This window comes from Lithobates pipiens, unplaced genomic scaffold, assembly GCF_037356315.1.
Source record: "Lithobates pipiens isolate NorthernLeopardFrog02 unplaced genomic scaffold, aLitPip1_a1.2 Scaffold_1, whole genome shotgun sequence".
NCBI classification, from domain to species: Eukaryota; Metazoa; Chordata; class Amphibia; order Anura; family Ranidae; genus Lithobates; species Lithobates pipiens.
This window is the reverse complement of record NW_027507685.1, coordinates 62601624-62616531: the sequence shown is the minus strand read 5'-3', so window position 1 is coordinate 62616531 and position 14908 is coordinate 62601624. Positions and strand designations below refer to the sequence as shown.

At 41.8% G+C, this 14908-nt stretch overlaps 23 non-coding genes across 23 annotated transcripts; 9 read left to right on the top strand and 14 right to left on the bottom strand.

The window, feature by feature from the left end:
* Positions 1-542: 542 nt before the first annotated feature.
* TRNAR-UCG (transfer RNA arginine (anticodon UCG)) lies at positions 543-615 on the bottom strand. Its single transcript has one exon. It is a non-coding gene; the product is annotated as a tRNA-Arg (tRNA).
* Positions 616-887: 272 nt separating this feature from the next.
* On the top strand, positions 888-997 carry TRNAL-CAA (transfer RNA leucine (anticodon CAA)). The gene is made up of 2 exons: positions 888-925; positions 952-997. It is a non-coding gene; the product is annotated as a tRNA-Leu (tRNA).
* A 616-nt stretch (positions 998-1613) lies between these two features.
* Positions 1614-1686, bottom strand: TRNAR-UCG (transfer RNA arginine (anticodon UCG)). The gene has a single exon. It is a non-coding gene; the product is annotated as a tRNA-Arg (tRNA).
* A 998-nt stretch (positions 1687-2684) lies between these two features.
* TRNAR-UCG (transfer RNA arginine (anticodon UCG)) lies at positions 2685-2757 on the bottom strand. Its single transcript has one exon. It is a non-coding gene; the product is annotated as a tRNA-Arg (tRNA).
* A 998-nt stretch (positions 2758-3755) lies between these two features.
* TRNAR-UCG (transfer RNA arginine (anticodon UCG)) lies at positions 3756-3828 on the bottom strand. The gene has a single exon. It is a non-coding gene; the product is annotated as a tRNA-Arg (tRNA).
* A 272-nt stretch (positions 3829-4100) lies between these two features.
* On the top strand, positions 4101-4210 carry TRNAL-CAA (transfer RNA leucine (anticodon CAA)). The gene is made up of 2 exons: positions 4101-4138; positions 4165-4210. It is a non-coding gene; the product is annotated as a tRNA-Leu (tRNA).
* Positions 4211-4826: 616 nt separating this feature from the next.
* Positions 4827-4899, bottom strand: TRNAR-UCG (transfer RNA arginine (anticodon UCG)). Its single transcript has one exon. It is a non-coding gene; the product is annotated as a tRNA-Arg (tRNA).
* Positions 4900-5171: 272 nt separating this feature from the next.
* On the top strand, positions 5172-5281 carry TRNAL-CAA (transfer RNA leucine (anticodon CAA)). Its single transcript has 2 exons — positions 5172-5209; positions 5236-5281. It is a non-coding gene; the product is annotated as a tRNA-Leu (tRNA).
* A 606-nt stretch (positions 5282-5887) lies between these two features.
* TRNAR-UCG (transfer RNA arginine (anticodon UCG)) lies at positions 5888-5960 on the bottom strand. Its single transcript has one exon. It is a non-coding gene; the product is annotated as a tRNA-Arg (tRNA).
* A 272-nt stretch (positions 5961-6232) lies between these two features.
* On the top strand, positions 6233-6342 carry TRNAL-CAA (transfer RNA leucine (anticodon CAA)). The gene is made up of 2 exons: positions 6233-6270; positions 6297-6342. It is a non-coding gene; the product is annotated as a tRNA-Leu (tRNA).
* Positions 6343-6958: 616 nt separating this feature from the next.
* On the bottom strand, positions 6959-7031 carry TRNAR-UCG (transfer RNA arginine (anticodon UCG)). The gene has a single exon. It is a non-coding gene; the product is annotated as a tRNA-Arg (tRNA).
* A 998-nt stretch (positions 7032-8029) lies between these two features.
* Positions 8030-8102, bottom strand: TRNAR-UCG (transfer RNA arginine (anticodon UCG)). The gene has a single exon. It is a non-coding gene; the product is annotated as a tRNA-Arg (tRNA).
* Positions 8103-8374: 272 nt separating this feature from the next.
* TRNAL-CAA (transfer RNA leucine (anticodon CAA)) lies at positions 8375-8484 on the top strand. The gene is made up of 2 exons: positions 8375-8412; positions 8439-8484. It is a non-coding gene; the product is annotated as a tRNA-Leu (tRNA).
* A 616-nt stretch (positions 8485-9100) lies between these two features.
* TRNAR-UCG (transfer RNA arginine (anticodon UCG)) lies at positions 9101-9173 on the bottom strand. Its single transcript has one exon. It is a non-coding gene; the product is annotated as a tRNA-Arg (tRNA).
* Positions 9174-9445: 272 nt separating this feature from the next.
* On the top strand, positions 9446-9555 carry TRNAL-CAA (transfer RNA leucine (anticodon CAA)). Its single transcript has 2 exons — positions 9446-9483; positions 9510-9555. It is a non-coding gene; the product is annotated as a tRNA-Leu (tRNA).
* Positions 9556-10161: 606 nt separating this feature from the next.
* On the bottom strand, positions 10162-10234 carry TRNAR-UCG (transfer RNA arginine (anticodon UCG)). The gene has a single exon. It is a non-coding gene; the product is annotated as a tRNA-Arg (tRNA).
* A 272-nt stretch (positions 10235-10506) lies between these two features.
* On the top strand, positions 10507-10616 carry TRNAL-CAA (transfer RNA leucine (anticodon CAA)). The gene is made up of 2 exons: positions 10507-10544; positions 10571-10616. It is a non-coding gene; the product is annotated as a tRNA-Leu (tRNA).
* A 616-nt stretch (positions 10617-11232) lies between these two features.
* TRNAR-UCG (transfer RNA arginine (anticodon UCG)) lies at positions 11233-11305 on the bottom strand. The gene has a single exon. It is a non-coding gene; the product is annotated as a tRNA-Arg (tRNA).
* Positions 11306-12303: 998 nt separating this feature from the next.
* Positions 12304-12376, bottom strand: TRNAR-UCG (transfer RNA arginine (anticodon UCG)). The gene has a single exon. It is a non-coding gene; the product is annotated as a tRNA-Arg (tRNA).
* Positions 12377-12648: 272 nt separating this feature from the next.
* TRNAL-CAA (transfer RNA leucine (anticodon CAA)) lies at positions 12649-12758 on the top strand. The gene is made up of 2 exons: positions 12649-12686; positions 12713-12758. It is a non-coding gene; the product is annotated as a tRNA-Leu (tRNA).
* Positions 12759-13374: 616 nt separating this feature from the next.
* Positions 13375-13447, bottom strand: TRNAR-UCG (transfer RNA arginine (anticodon UCG)). Its single transcript has one exon. It is a non-coding gene; the product is annotated as a tRNA-Arg (tRNA).
* A 272-nt stretch (positions 13448-13719) lies between these two features.
* Positions 13720-13829, top strand: TRNAL-CAA (transfer RNA leucine (anticodon CAA)). The gene is made up of 2 exons: positions 13720-13757; positions 13784-13829. It is a non-coding gene; the product is annotated as a tRNA-Leu (tRNA).
* A 606-nt stretch (positions 13830-14435) lies between these two features.
* Positions 14436-14508, bottom strand: TRNAR-UCG (transfer RNA arginine (anticodon UCG)). The gene has a single exon. It is a non-coding gene; the product is annotated as a tRNA-Arg (tRNA).
* Between the last annotated feature and the right edge of the window lie 400 nt (positions 14509-14908).

Genomic DNA, 14908 nt, shown 5'->3' with positions numbered 1-14908 from the left:
AAAACATGAAAAAAAATCCAAAAACTTTGCACATCCTACATAAAGATCAAATTCTTGAGGAAAATCTGCTAGACCATGCTGTTAAATCTGTCATTTAAAGTGCAACTTTAGTCAGAAAAGTAAGTCCTGCTACATCTCTTCCGGTTGTCCCATTTTGCATATATACTCATGTAAAACATTAAAAAATATGCTTCTATACACTTTGAAATCCAGTAATACGCTGTTTCAACCTGCTCTGCACATACTCAGTTGCTCTCCCATTTTAGGCATATTTAAGTTATGACACCAGCCATTTGATGATTTGATAGTTTGGTTGAGAACACAAGCAAATGGGACAGTTATCAATCCCGGGATTCAAGGCATGTAACTGTGTTTTGAAACCCTTAAATCAATTGGTTTACTTCCACTTTATGATTTACTTCTGTTTGGAGGCTCTGGGCTTCAGCAAATTGGAAGCCTCCAGCAAGAAGCACGTTGTTATGGCTAAAGCAAGAATTTACGAGTGAAGGTCACAGGAAGGAACTGGAAAGCAGCATAGAAAACGACCACGAAGGGACTCGAACCCTCAATCTTCTGATCCGAAGTCAGACGCCTTATCCATTAGGCCACGCGGTCTGCCACAAGGACATGATTCTGGTTTGTGGCGCCCGGATCAACCAAACACTCGAAGATCACCTGGGACATCTTCTACATTTTTTGCTCAAGGAGATTTGGTAGAAAGGATCTGAAATGTATGACTTGGTGCAAGGTCATGCTTTAAGAAGTGCATTTGCAAAAGGGCCTAGGTTCAGAGTGTTCATACAGCTCCTTGACAATGGTAATAGATCAATAGAGTACCACGAGTAGATGATATTTCCAGATGAAGCCATAGCACCTCAATATATCTTGTCAGGATGGCCGAGTGGTCTAAGGCGCCAGACTCAAGAGCTGTTTCTTCACGTTGTGTGGGTGTTCTGGTCTCCAAATGGAGGCGTGGGTTCAAATCCCACTTCTGACAATCTGTTTACACATTTAGCTTGAACTACAATCACCACTCCCGCTGTGTTTTCATGCTACCATGTCACCGACAAAAAAACATGAAAAAAAATCCAAAAACTTTGCACATCCTACATAAAGATCAAATTCTTCAGGAAAATCTGCTAGACCATGCTGTTAAATCTGTCATTTAAAGTGCAACTTTAGTCAGAAAAGTAAGTCCTGCTACATCTCTTCCGGTTGTCCCATTTTGCATATATACTCATGTAAAACATTAAAAAATATGCTTCTATACACTTTGAAATCCAGTAATACGCTGTTTCAACCTGCTCTGCACATACTCAGTTGCTCTCCCATTTTAGGCATATTTAAGTTATGACACCAGCCATTTGATGATTTGATAGTTTGGTTGAGAACACAAGCAAATGGGACAGTTATCAATCCCGGGATTCAAGGCATGTAACTGTGTTTTGAAACCCTTAAATCAATTGGTTTACTTCCACTTTATGATTTACTTCTGTTTGGAGGCTCTGGGCTTCAGCAAATTGGAAGCCTCCAGCAAGAAGCACGTTGTTATGGCTAAAGCAAGAATTTACGAGTGAAGGTCACAGGAAGGAACTGGAAAGCAGCATAGAAAACGACCACGAAGGGACTCGAACCCTCAATCTTCTGATCCGAAGTCAGACGCCTTATCCATTAGGCCACGCGGTCTGCCACAAGGACATGATTCTGGTTTGTGGCGCCCGGATCAACCAAACACTCGAAGATCACCTGGGACATCTTCTACTTTTTTTGCTCAAGGAGATTTGGTAGAAAGGATCTGAAATGTATGACTTGGTGCAAGGTCATGCTTTAAGAAGTGCATTTGCAAAAGGGCCTAGGTTCAGAGTGTTCATACAGCTCCTTGACAATGGTAATAGATCAATAGAGTACCACGAGTAGATGATATTTCCAGAGGAAGCCATAGCACCTCAATATATCTTGTCAGGATGGCCGAGTGGTCTAAGGCGCCAGACTCAAGAGCTGTTTCTTCACATTGTGTGGGTGTTCTGGTCTCTAAATGGAGGCGTGGGTTCAAATCCCACTTCTGACAATCTGTTTACACATTTAGCTTGAACTACAATCACCACTCCCGCTGTGTTTTCATGCTACCATGTCACCGACAAAAAAACATGAAAAAAAATCCAAAAACTTTGCACATCCTACATAAAGATCAAATTCTTGAGGAAAATCTGCTAGACCATGCTGTTAAATCTGTCATTTAAAGTGACACTTTAGTCAGAAAAGTAAGTCCTGCTACATCTCTTCCGGTTGTCCCATTTTGCATATATACTCATGTAAAACATTTAAAAATATGGTTCTATACACTTTGAAATCCAATAATACGCTGTTTCAACCTGCTCTGCACATACTCAGTTGCTCTCCCATTTTAGGCATATTTAAGTTATGACACCAGCCATTTGATGATTTGATAGTTTGGTTGAGAACACAAGCAAATGGGACAGTTATCAATCCCGGGATTCCAGGCATGTAACTGTGTTTTGAAACCCTTAAATCAATTGGTTTACTTCCACTTTATGATTTACTTCTGTTTGGAGGCTCTGGGCTTCAGCAAATTGGAAGCCTCCAGCAAGAAGCACGTTGTTATGGCTAAAGCAAGAATTTACGAGTGAAGGTCACAGGAAGGAACTGGAAAGCAGCATAGAAAACGACCACGAAGGGACTCGAACCCTCAATCTTCTGATCCGAAGTCAGACGCCTTATCCATTAGGCCACGCGGTCTGCCACAAGGACATGATTCTGGTTTGTGGCGCCCGGATCAACCAAACACTCGAAGATCACCTGGGACATCTTCTACTTTTTTTGCTCAAGGAGATTTGGTAGAAAGGATCTGAAATGTATGACTTGGTGCAAGGTCATGCTTTAAGAAGTGCATTTGCAAAAGGGCCTAGGTTCAGAGTGTTCATACAGCTCCTTGACAATGGTAATAGATCAATAGAGTACCACGAGTAGATGATATTTCCAGAGGAAGCCATAGCACCTCAATATATCTTGTCAGGATGGCCGAGTGGTCTAAGGCGCCAGCCTCAAGAGCTGTTTCTTCACATTGTGTGGGTGTTCTGGTCTCCAAATGGAGGCGTGGGTTCAAATCCCACTTCTGACAATCTGTTTACACATTTAGCTTGAACTACAATCACCACTCCCGCTGTGTTTTCATGCTACCATGTCACCGACAAAAAAACATGAAAAAAAATCCAAAAACTTTGCACATCCTACATAAAGATCAAATTCTTGAGGAAAATCTGCTAGACCATGCTGTTAAATCTGTCATTTAAAGTGCAACTTTAGTCAGAAAAGTAAGTCCTGCTACATCTCTTCCGGTTGTCCCATTTTGCATATATACTCATGTAAAACATTAAAAAATATGCTTCTATACACTTTGAAATCCAGTAATACGCTGTTTCAACCTGCTCTGCACATACTCAGTTGCTCTCCCATTTTAGGCATATTTAAGTTATGACACCAGCCATTTGATGATTTGATAGTTTGGTTGAGAACACAAGCAAATGGGACAGTTATCAATCCCGGGATTCAAGGCATGTAACTGTGTTTTGAAACCCTTAAATCAATTGGTTTACTTCCACTTTATGATTTACTTCTGTTTGGAGGCTCTGGGCTTCAGCAAATTGGAAGCCTCCAGCAAGAAGCACGTTGTTATGGCTAAAGCAAGAATTTACGAGTGAAGGTCACAGGAAGGAACTGGAAAGCAGCATAGAAAACGACCACGAAGGGACTCGAACCCTCAATCTTCTGATCCGAAGTCAGACGCCTTATCCATTAGGCCACGCGGTCTGCCACAAGGACATGATTCTGGTTTGTGGCGCCCGGATCAACCAAACACTCGAAGATCACCTGGGACATCTTCTACATTTTTTGCTCAAGGAGATTTGGTAGAAAGGATCTGAAATGTATGACTTGGTGCAAGGTCATGCTTTAAGAAGTGCATTTGCAAAAGGGCCTAGGTTCAGAGTGTTCATACAGCTCCTTGACAATGGTAATAGATCAATAGAGTACCACGAGTAGATGATATTTCCAGATGAAGCCATAGCACCTCAATATATCTTGTCAGGATGGCCGAGTGGTCTAAGGCGCCAGACTCAAGAGCTGTTTCTTCACGTTGTGTGGGTGTTCTGGTCTCCAAATGGAGGCGTGGGTTCAAATCCCACTTCTGACAATCTGTTTACACATTTAGCTTGAACTACAATCACCACTCCCGCTGTGTTTTCATGCTACCATGTCACCGACAAAAAAACATGAAAAAAAATCCAAAAACTTTGCACATCCTACATAAAGATCAAATTCTTCAGGAAAATCTGCTAGACCATGCTGTTAAATCTGTCATTTAAAGTGCAACTTTAGTCAGAAAAGTAAGTCCTGCTACATCTCTTCCGGTTGTCCCATTTTGCATATATACTCATGTAAAACATTAAAAAATATGCTTCTATACACTTTGAAATCCAGTAATACGCTGTTTCAACCTGCTCTGCACATACTCAGTTGCTCTCCCATTTTAGGCATATTTAAGTTATGACACCAGCCATTTGATGATTTGATAGTTTGGTTGAGAACACAAGCAAATGGGACAGTTATCAATCCCGGGATTCAAGGCATGTAACTGTGTTTTGAAACCCTTAAATCAATTGGTTTACTTCCACTTTATGATTTACTTCTGTTTGGAGGCTCTGGGCTTCAGCAAATTGGAAGCCTCCAGCAAGAAGCACGTTGTTATGGCTAAAGCAAGAATTTACGAGTGAAGGTCACAGGAAGGAACTGGAAAGCAGCATAGAAAACGACCACGAAGGGACTCGAACCCTCAATCTTCTGATCCGAAGTCAGACGCCTTATCCATTAGGCCACGCGGTCTGCCACAAGGACATGATTCTGGTTTGTGGCGCCCGGATCAACCAAACACTCGAAGATCACCTGGGACATCTTCTACTTTTTTTGCTCAAGGAGATTTGGTAGAAAGGATCTGAAATGTATGACTTGGTGCAAGGTCATGCTTTAAGAAGTGCATTTGCAAAAGGGCCTAGGTTCAGAGTGTTCATACAGCTCCTTGACAATGGTAATAGATCAATAGAGTACCACGAGTAGATGATATTTCCAGAGGAAGCCATAGCACCTCAATATATCTTGTCAGGATGGCCGAGTGGTCTAAGGCGCCAGACTCAAGAGCTGTTTCTTCACATTGTGTGGGTGTTCTGGTCTCCAAATGGAGGCGTGGGTTCAAATCCCACTTCTGACAATCTGTTTACACATTTAGCTTGAACTACAATCACCACTCCCGCTGTGTTTTCATGCTACCATGTCACCGACAAAAAAAAATCCAAAAACTTTGCACATCCTACATAAAGATCAAATTCTTGAGGAAAATCTGCTAGACCATGCTGTTAAATCTGTCATTTAAAGTGCAACTTTAGTCAGAAAAGTAAGTCCTGCTACATCTCTTTCGGTTGTCCCATTTTGCATATATACTCATGTAAAACATTAAAAAATATGCTTCTATACACTTTGAAATCCAGTAATACGCTGTTTCAACCTGCTCTGCACATACTCAGTTGCTCTCCCATTTTAGGCATATTTAAGTTATGACACCAGCCATTTGATGATTTGATAGTTTGGTTGAGAACACAAGCAAATGGGACAGTTATCAATCCCGGGATTCAAGGCATGTAACTGTGTTTTGAAACCCTTAAATCAATTGGTTTACTTCCACTTTATGATTTACTTCTGTTTGGAGGCTCTGGGCTTCAGCAAATTGGAAGCCTCCAGCAAGAAGCACGTTGTTATGGCTAAAGCAAGAATTTACGAGTGAAGGTCACAGGAAGGAACTGGAAAGCAGCATAGAAAACGACCACGAAGGGACTCGAACCCTCAATCTTCTGATCCGAAGTCAGACGCCTTATCCATTAGGCCACGCGGTCTGCCACAAGGACATGATTCTGGTTTGTGGCGCCCGGATCAACCAAACACTCGAAGATCACCTGGGACATCTTCTACTTTTTTTGCTCAAGGAGATTTGGTAGAAAGGATCTGAAATGTATGACTTGGTGCAAGGTCATGCTTTAAGAAGTGCATTTGCAAAAGGGCCTAGGTTCAGAGTGTTCATACAGCTCCTTGACAATGGTAATAGATCAATAGAGTACCACGAGTAGATGATATTTCCAGAGGAAGCCATAGCACCTCAATATATCTTGTCAGGATGGCCGAGTGGTCTAAGGCGCCAGACTCAAGAGCTGTTTCTTCACATTGTGTGGGTGTTCTGGTCTCCAAATGGAGGCGTGGGTTCAAATCCCACTTCTGACAATCTGTTTACACATTTAGCTTGAACTACAATCACCACTCCCGCTGTGTTTTCATGCTACCATGTCACCGACAAAAAAACATGAAAAAAAATCCAAAAACTTTGCACATCCTACATAAAGATCAAATTCTTGAGGAAAATCTGCTAGACCATGCTGTTAAATCTGTCATTTAAAGTGACACTTTAGTCAGAAAAGTAAGTCCTGCTACATCTCTTCCGGTTGTCCCATTTTGCATATATACTCATGTAAAACATTTAAAAATATGGTTCTATACACTTTGAAATCCAATAATACGCTGTTTCAACCTGCTCTGCACATACTCAGTTGCTCTCCCATTTTAGGCATATTTAAGTTATGACACCAGCCATTTGATGATTTGATAGTTTGGTTGAGAACACAAGCAAATGGGACAGTTATCAATCCCGGGATTCCAGGCATGTAACTGTGTTTTGAAACCCTTAAATCAATTGGTTTACTTCCACTTTATGATTTACTTCTGTTTGGAGGCTCTGGGCTTCAGCAAATTGGAAGCCTCCAGCAAGAAGCACGTTGTTATGGCTAAAGCAAGAATTTACGAGTGAAGGTCACAGGAAGGAACTGGAAAGCAGCATAGAAAACGACCACGAAGGGACTCGAACCCTTAATCTTCTGATCCGAAGTCAGACGCCTTATCCATTAGGCCACGCGGTCTGCCACAAGGACATGATTCTGGTTTGTGGCGCCCGGATCAACCAAACACTCGAAGATCACCTGGGACATCTTCTACTTTTTTTGCTCAAGGAGATTTGGTAGAAAGGATCTGAAATGTATGACTTGGTGCAAGGTCATGCTTTAAGAAGTGCATTTGCAAAAGGGCCTAGGTTCAGAGTGTTCATACAGCTCCTTGACAATGGTAATAGATCAATAGAGTACCACGAGTAGATGATATTTCCAGAGGAAGCCATAGCACCTCAATATATCTTGTCAGGATGGCCGAGTGGTCTAAGGCGCCAGCCTCAAGAGCTGTTTCTTCACATTGTGTGGGTGTTCTGGTCTCCAAATGGAGGCGTGGGTTCAAATCCCACTTCTGACAATCTGTTTACACATTTAGCTTGAACTACAATCACCACTCCCGCTGTGTTTTCATGCTACCATGTCACCGACAAAAAAACATGAAAAAAAATCCAAAAACTTTGCACATCCTACATAAAGATCAAATTCTTGAGGAAAATCTGCTAGACCATGCTGTTAAATCTGTCATTTAAAGTGCAACTTTAGTCAGAAAAGTAAGTCCTGCTACATCTCTTCCGGTTGTCCCATTTTGCATATATACTCATGTAAAACATTAAAAAATATGCTTCTATACACTTTGAAATCCAGTAATACGCTGTTTCAACCTGCTCTGCACATACTCAGTTGCTCTCCCATTTTAGGCATATTTAAGTTATGACACCAGCCATTTGATGATTTGATAGTTTGGTTGAGAACACAAGCAAATGGGACAGTTATCAATCCCGGGATTCAAGGCATGTAACTGTGTTTTGAAACCCTTAAATCAATTGGTTTACTTCCACTTTATGATTTACTTCTGTTTGGAGGCTCTGGGCTTCAGCAAATTGGAAGCCTCCAGCAAGAAGCACGTTGTTATGGCTAAAGCAAGAATTTACGAGTGAAGGTCACAGGAAGGAACTGGAAAGCAGCATAGAAAACGACCACGAAGGGACTCGAACCCTCAATCTTCTGATCCGAAGTCAGACGCCTTATCCATTAGGCCACGCGGTCTGCCACAAGGACATGATTCTGGTTTGTGGCGCCCGGATCAACCAAACACTCGAAGATCACCTGGGACATCTTCTACATTTTTTGCTCAAGGAGATTTGGTAGAAAGGATCTGAAATGTATGACTTGGTGCAAGGTCATGCTTTAAGAAGTGCATTTGCAAAAGGGCCTAGGTTCAGAGTGTTCATACAGCTCCTTGACAATGGTAATAGATCAATAGAGTACCACGAGTAGATGATATTTCCAGATGAAGCCATAGCACCTCAATATATCTTGTCAGGATGGCCGAGTGGTCTAAGGCGCCAGACTCAAGAGCTGTTTCTTCACGTTGTGTGGGTGTTCTGGTCTCCAAATGGAGGCGTGGGTTCAAATCCCACTTCTGACAATCTGTTTACACATTTAGCTTGAACTACAATCACCACTCCCGCTGTGTTTTCATGCTACCATGTCACCGACAAAAAAACATGAAAAAAAATCCAAAAACTTTGCACATCCTACATAAAGATCAAATTCTTCAGGAAAATCTGCTAGACCATGCTGTTAAATCTGTCATTTAAAGTGCAACTTTAGTCAGAAAAGTAAGTCCTGCTACATCTCTTCCGGTTGTCCCATTTTGCATATATACTCATGTAAAACATTAAAAAATATGCTTCTATACACTTTGAAATCCAGTAATACGCTGTTTCAACCTGCTCTGCACATACTCAGTTGCTCTCCCATTTTAGGCATATTTAAGTTATGACACCAGCCATTTGATGATTTGATAGTTTGGTTGAGAACACAAGCAAATGGGACAGTTATCAATCCCGGGATTCAAGGCATGTAACTGTGTTTTGAAACCCTTAAATCAATTGGTTTACTTCCACTTTATGATTTACTTCTGTTTGGAGGCTCTGGGCTTCAGCAAATTGGAAGCCTCCAGCAAGAAGCACGTTGTTATGGCTAAAGCAAGAATTTACGAGTGAAGGTCACAGGAAGGAACTGGAAAGCAGCATAGAAAACGACCACGAAGGGACTCGAACCCTCAATCTTCTGATCCGAAGTCAGACGCCTTATCCATTAGGCCACGCGGTCTGCCACAAGGACATGATTCTGGTTTGTGGCGCCCGGATCAACCAAACACTCGAAGATCACCTGGGACATCTTCTACTTTTTTTGCTCAAGGAGATTTGGTAGAAAGGATCTGAAATGTATGACTTGGTGCAAGGTCATGCTTTAAGAAGTGCATTTGCAAAAGGGCCTAGGTTCAGAGTGTTCATACAGCTCCTTGACAATGGTAATAGATCAATAGAGTACCACGAGTAGATGATATTTCCAGAGGAAGCCATAGCACCTCAATATATCTTGTCAGGATGGCCGAGTGGTCTAAGGCGCCAGACTCAAGAGCTGTTTCTTCACATTGTGTGGGTGTTCTGGTCTCCAAATGGAGGCGTGGGTTCAAATCCCACTTCTGACAATCTGTTTACACATTTAGCTTGAACTACAATCACCACTCCCGCTGTGTTTTCATGCTACCATGTCACCGACAAAAAAAAATCCAAAAACTTTGCACATCCTACATAAAGATCAAATTCTTGAGGAAAATCTGCTAGACCATGCTGTTAAATCTGTCATTTAAAGTGCAACTTTAGTCAGAAAAGTAAGTCCTGCTACATCTCTTCCGGTTGTCCCATTTTGCATATATACTCATGTAAAACATTAAAAAATATGCTTCTATACACTTTGAAATCCAGTAATACGCTGTTTCAACCTGCTCTGCACATACTCAGTTGCTCTCCCATTTTAGGCATATTTAAGTTATGACACCAGCCATTTGATGATTTGATAGTTTGGTTGAGAACACAAGCAAATGGGACAGTTATCAATCCCGGGATTCAAGGCATGTAACTGTGTTTTGAAACCCTTAAATCAATTGGTTTACTTCCACTTTATGATTTACTTCTGTTTGGAGGCTCTGGGCTTCAGCAAATTGGAAGCCTCCAGCAAGAAGCACGTTGTTATGGCTAAAGCAAGAATTTACGAGTGAAGGTCACAGGAAGGAACTGGAAAGCAGCATAGAAAACGACCACGAAGGGACTCGAACCCTCAATCTTCTGATCCGAAGTCAGACGCCTTATCCATTAGGCCACGCGGTCTGCCACAAGGACATGATTCTGGTTTGTGGCGCCCGGATCAACCAAACAGTCGAAGATCACCTGGGACATCTTCTACTTTTTTTGCTCAAGGAGATTTGGTAGAAAGGATCTGAAATGTATGACTTGGTGCAAGGTCATGCTTTAAGAAGTGCATTTGCAAAAGGGCCTAGGTTCAGAGTGTTCATACAGCTCCTTGACAATGGTAATAGATCAATAGAGTACCACGAGTAGATGATATTTCCAGAGGAAGCCATAGCACCTCAATATATCTTGTCAGGATGGCCGAGTGGTCTAAGGCGCCAGACTCAAGAGCTGTTTCTTCACATTGTGTGGGTGTTCTGGTCTCCAAATGGAGGCGTGGGTTCAAATCCCACTTCTGACAATCTGTTTACACATTTAGCTTGAACTACAATCACCACTCCCGCTGTGTTTTCATGCTACCATGTCACCGACAAAAAAACATGAAAAAAAATCCAAAAACTTTGCACATCCTACATAAAGATCAAATTCTTGAGGAAAATCTGCTAGACCATGCTGTTAAATCTGTCATTTAAAGTGACACTTTAGTCAGAAAAGTAAGTCCTGCTACATCTCTTCCGGTTGTCCCATTTTGCATATATACTCATGTAAAACATTTAAAAATATGGTTCTATACACTTTGAAATCCAATAATACGCTGTTTCAACCTGCTCTGCACATACTCAGTTGCTCTCCCATTTTAGGCATATTTAAGTTATGACACCAGCCATTTGATGATTTGATAGTTTGGTTGAGAACACAAGCAAATGGGACAGTTATCAATCCCGGGATTCCAGGCATGTAACTGTGTTTTGAAACCCTTAAATCAATTGGTTTACTTCCACTTTATGATTTACTTCTGTTTGGAGGCTCTGGGCTTCAGCAAATTGGAAGCCTCCAGCAAGAAGCACGTTGTTATGGCTAAAGCAAGAATTTACGAGTGAAGGTCACAGGAAGGAACTGGAAAGCAGCATAGAAAACGACCACGAAGGGACTCGAACCCTTAATCTTCTGATCCGAAGTCAGACGCCTTATCCATTAGGCCACGCGGTCTGCCACAAGGACATGATTCTGGTTTGTGGCGCCCGGATCAACCAAACACTCGAAGATCACCTGGGACATCTTCTACTTTTTTTGCTCAAGGAGATTTGGTAGAAAGGATCTGAAATGTATGACTTGGTGCAAGGTCATGCTTTAAGAAGTGCATTTGCAAAAGGGCCTAGGTTCAGAGTGTTCATACAGCTCCTTGACAATGGTAATAGATCAATAGAGTACCACGAGTAGATGATATTTCCAGAGGAAGCCATAGCACCTCAATATATCTTGTCAGGATGGCCGAGTGGTCTAAGGCGCCAGCCTCAAGAGCTGTTTCTTCACATTGTGTGGGTGTTCTGGTCTCCAAATGGAGGCGTGGGTTCAAATCCCACTTCTGACAATCTGTTTACACATTTAGCTTGAACTACAATCACCACTCCCGCTGTGTTTTCATGCTACCATGTCACCGACAAAAAAACATGAAAAAAAATCCAAAAACTTTGCACATCCTACATAAAGATCAAATTCTTGAGGAAAATCTGCTAGACCATGCTGTTAAATCTGTCATTTAAAGTGCAACTTTAGTCAGAAAAGTAAGTCCTGCTACATCTCTTCCGGTTGTCCCATTTTGCATATATACTCATGTAAAACATTAAAAAATATGCTTCTATACACTTTGAAATCCAGTAATACGCTGTTTCAACCTGCTCTGCACATACTCAGTTGCTCTCCCATTTTAGGCATATTTAAGTTATGACACCAGCCATTTGATGATTTGATAGTTTGGTTGAGAACACAAGCAAATGGGACAGTTATCAATCCCGGGATTCAAGGCATGTAACTGTGTTTTGAAACCCTTAAATCAATTGGTTTACTTCCACTTTATGATTTACTTCTGTTTGGAGGCTCTGGGCTTCAGCAAATTGGAAGCCTCCAGCAAGAAGCACGTTGTTATGGCTAAAGCAAGAATTTACGAGTGAAGGTCACAGGAAGGAACTGGAAAGCAGCATAGAAAACGACCACGAAGGGACTCGAACCCTCAATCTTCTGATCCGAAGTCAGACGCCTTATCCATTAGGCCACGCGGTCTGCCACAAGGACATGATTCTGGTTTGTGGCGCCCGGATCAACCAAACACTCGAAGATCACCTGGGACATCTTCTACATTTTTTGCTCAAGGAGATTTGGTAGAAAGGATCTGAAATGTATGACTTGGTGCAAGGTCATGCTTTAAGAAGTGCATTTGCAAAAGGGCCTAGGTTCAGAGTGTTCATACAGCTCCTTGACAATGGTAATAGATCAATAGAGTACCACGAGTAGATGATATTTCCAGATGAAGCCATAGCACCTCAATATATCTTGTCAGGATGGCCGAGTGGTCTAAGGCGCCAGACTCAAGAGCTGTTTCTTCACGTTGTGTGGGTGTTCTGGTCTCCAAATGGAGGCGTGGGTTCAAATCCCACTTCTGACAATCAGTTTACACATTTAGCTTGAACTACAATCACCACTCCCGCTGTGTTTTCATGCTACCATGTCACCGACAAAAAAACATGAAAAAAAATCCAAAAACTTTGCACATCCTACATAAAGATCAAATTCTTCAGGAAAATCTGCTAGACCATGCTGTTAAATCTGTCATTTAAAGTGCAACTTTAGTCAGAAAAGTAAGTCCTGCTACATCTCTTCCGGTTGTCCCATTTTGCATATATACTCATGTAAAACATTAAAAAATATGCTTCTATACACTTTGAAATCCAGTAATACGCTGTTTCAACCTGCTCTGCACATACTCAGTTGCTCTCCCATTTTAGGCATATTTAAGTTATGACACCAGCCATTTGATGATTTGATAGTTTGGTTGAGAACACAAGCAAATGGGACAGTTATCAATCCCGGGATTCAAGGCATGTAACTGTGTTTTGAAACCCTTAAATCAATTGGTTTACTTCCACTTTATGATTTACTTCTGTTTGGAGGCTCTGGGCTTCAGCAAATTGGAAGCCTCCAGCAAGAAGCACGTTGTTATGGCTAAAGCAAGAATTTACGAGTGAAGGTCACAGGAAGGAACTGGAAAGCAGCATAGAAAACGACCACGAAGGGACTCGAACCCTCAATCTTCTGATCCGAAGTCAGACGCCTTATCCATTAGGCCACGCGGTCTGCCACAAGGACATGATTCTGGTTTGTGGCGCCCGGATCAACCAAACACTCGAAGATCACCTGGGACATCTTCTACTTTTTTTGCTCAAGGAGATTTGGTAGAAAGGATCTGAAATGTATGACTTGGTGCAAGGTCATGCTTTAAGAAGTGCATTTGCAAAAGGGCCTAGGTTCAGAGTGTTCATACAGCTCCTTGACAATGGTAATAGATCAATAGAGTACCACGAGTAGATGATATTTCCAGAGGAAGCCATAGCACCTCAATATATCTTGTCAGGATGGCCGAGTGGTCTAAGGCGCCAGACTCAAGAGCTGTTTCTTCACATTGTGTGGGTGTTCTGGTCTCCAAATGGAGGCGTGGGTTCAAATCCCACTTCTGACAATCTGTTTACACATTTAGCTTGAACTACAATCACCACTCCCGCTGTGTTTTCATGCTACCATGTCACCGACAAAAAAAAATCCAAAAACTTTGCACATCCTACATAAAGATCAAATTCTTGAGGAAAATCTGCTAGACCATGCTGTTAAATCTGTCATTTAAAGTGCAACTTTAGTCAGAAAAGTAAGTCCTGCTACATCTCTTTCGGTTGTCCCATTTTGCATATATACTCATGTAAAACATTAAAAAATATGCTTCTATACACTTTGAAATCCAGTAATACGCTGTTTCAACCTGCTCTGCACATACTCAGTTGCTCTCCCATTTTAGGCATATTTAAGTTATGACACCAGCCATTTGATGATTTGATAGTTTGGTTGAGAACACAAGCAAATGGGACAGTTATCAATCCTGGGATTCAAGGCATGTAACTGTGTTTTGAAACCCTTAAATCAATTGGTTTACTTCCACTTTATGATTTACTTCTGTTTGGAGGCTCTGGGCTTCAGCAAATTGGAAGCCTCCAGCAAGAAGCACGTTGTTATGGCTAAAGCAAGAATTTACGAGTGAAGGTCACAGGAAGGAACTGGAAAGCAGCATAGAAAACGACCACGAAGGGACTCGAACCCTCAATCTTCTGATCCGAAGTCAGACGCCTTATCCATTAGGCCACGCGGTCTGCCACAAGGACATGATTCTGGTTTGTGGCGCCCGGATCAACCAAACACTCGAAGATCACCTGGGACATCTTCTACTTTTTTTGCTCAAGGAGATTTGGTAGAAAGGATCTGAAATGTATGACTTGGTGCAAGGTCATGCTTTAAGAAGTGCATTTGCAAAAGGGCCTAGGTTCAGAGTGTTCATACAGCTCCTTGACAATGGTAATAGATCAATAGAGTACCACGAGTAGATGATATTTCCAGAGGAAGCCATAGCACCTCAATATATCTTGTCAGGATGGCCGAGTGGTCTAAGGCGCCAGACTCAAGAGCTGTTTCTTCACATTGTGTGGGTGTTCTGGTCTCCAAATGGAAGCGTGGGTTCAAATCCCACTTCTGACAATCTGTTTACACATTTAG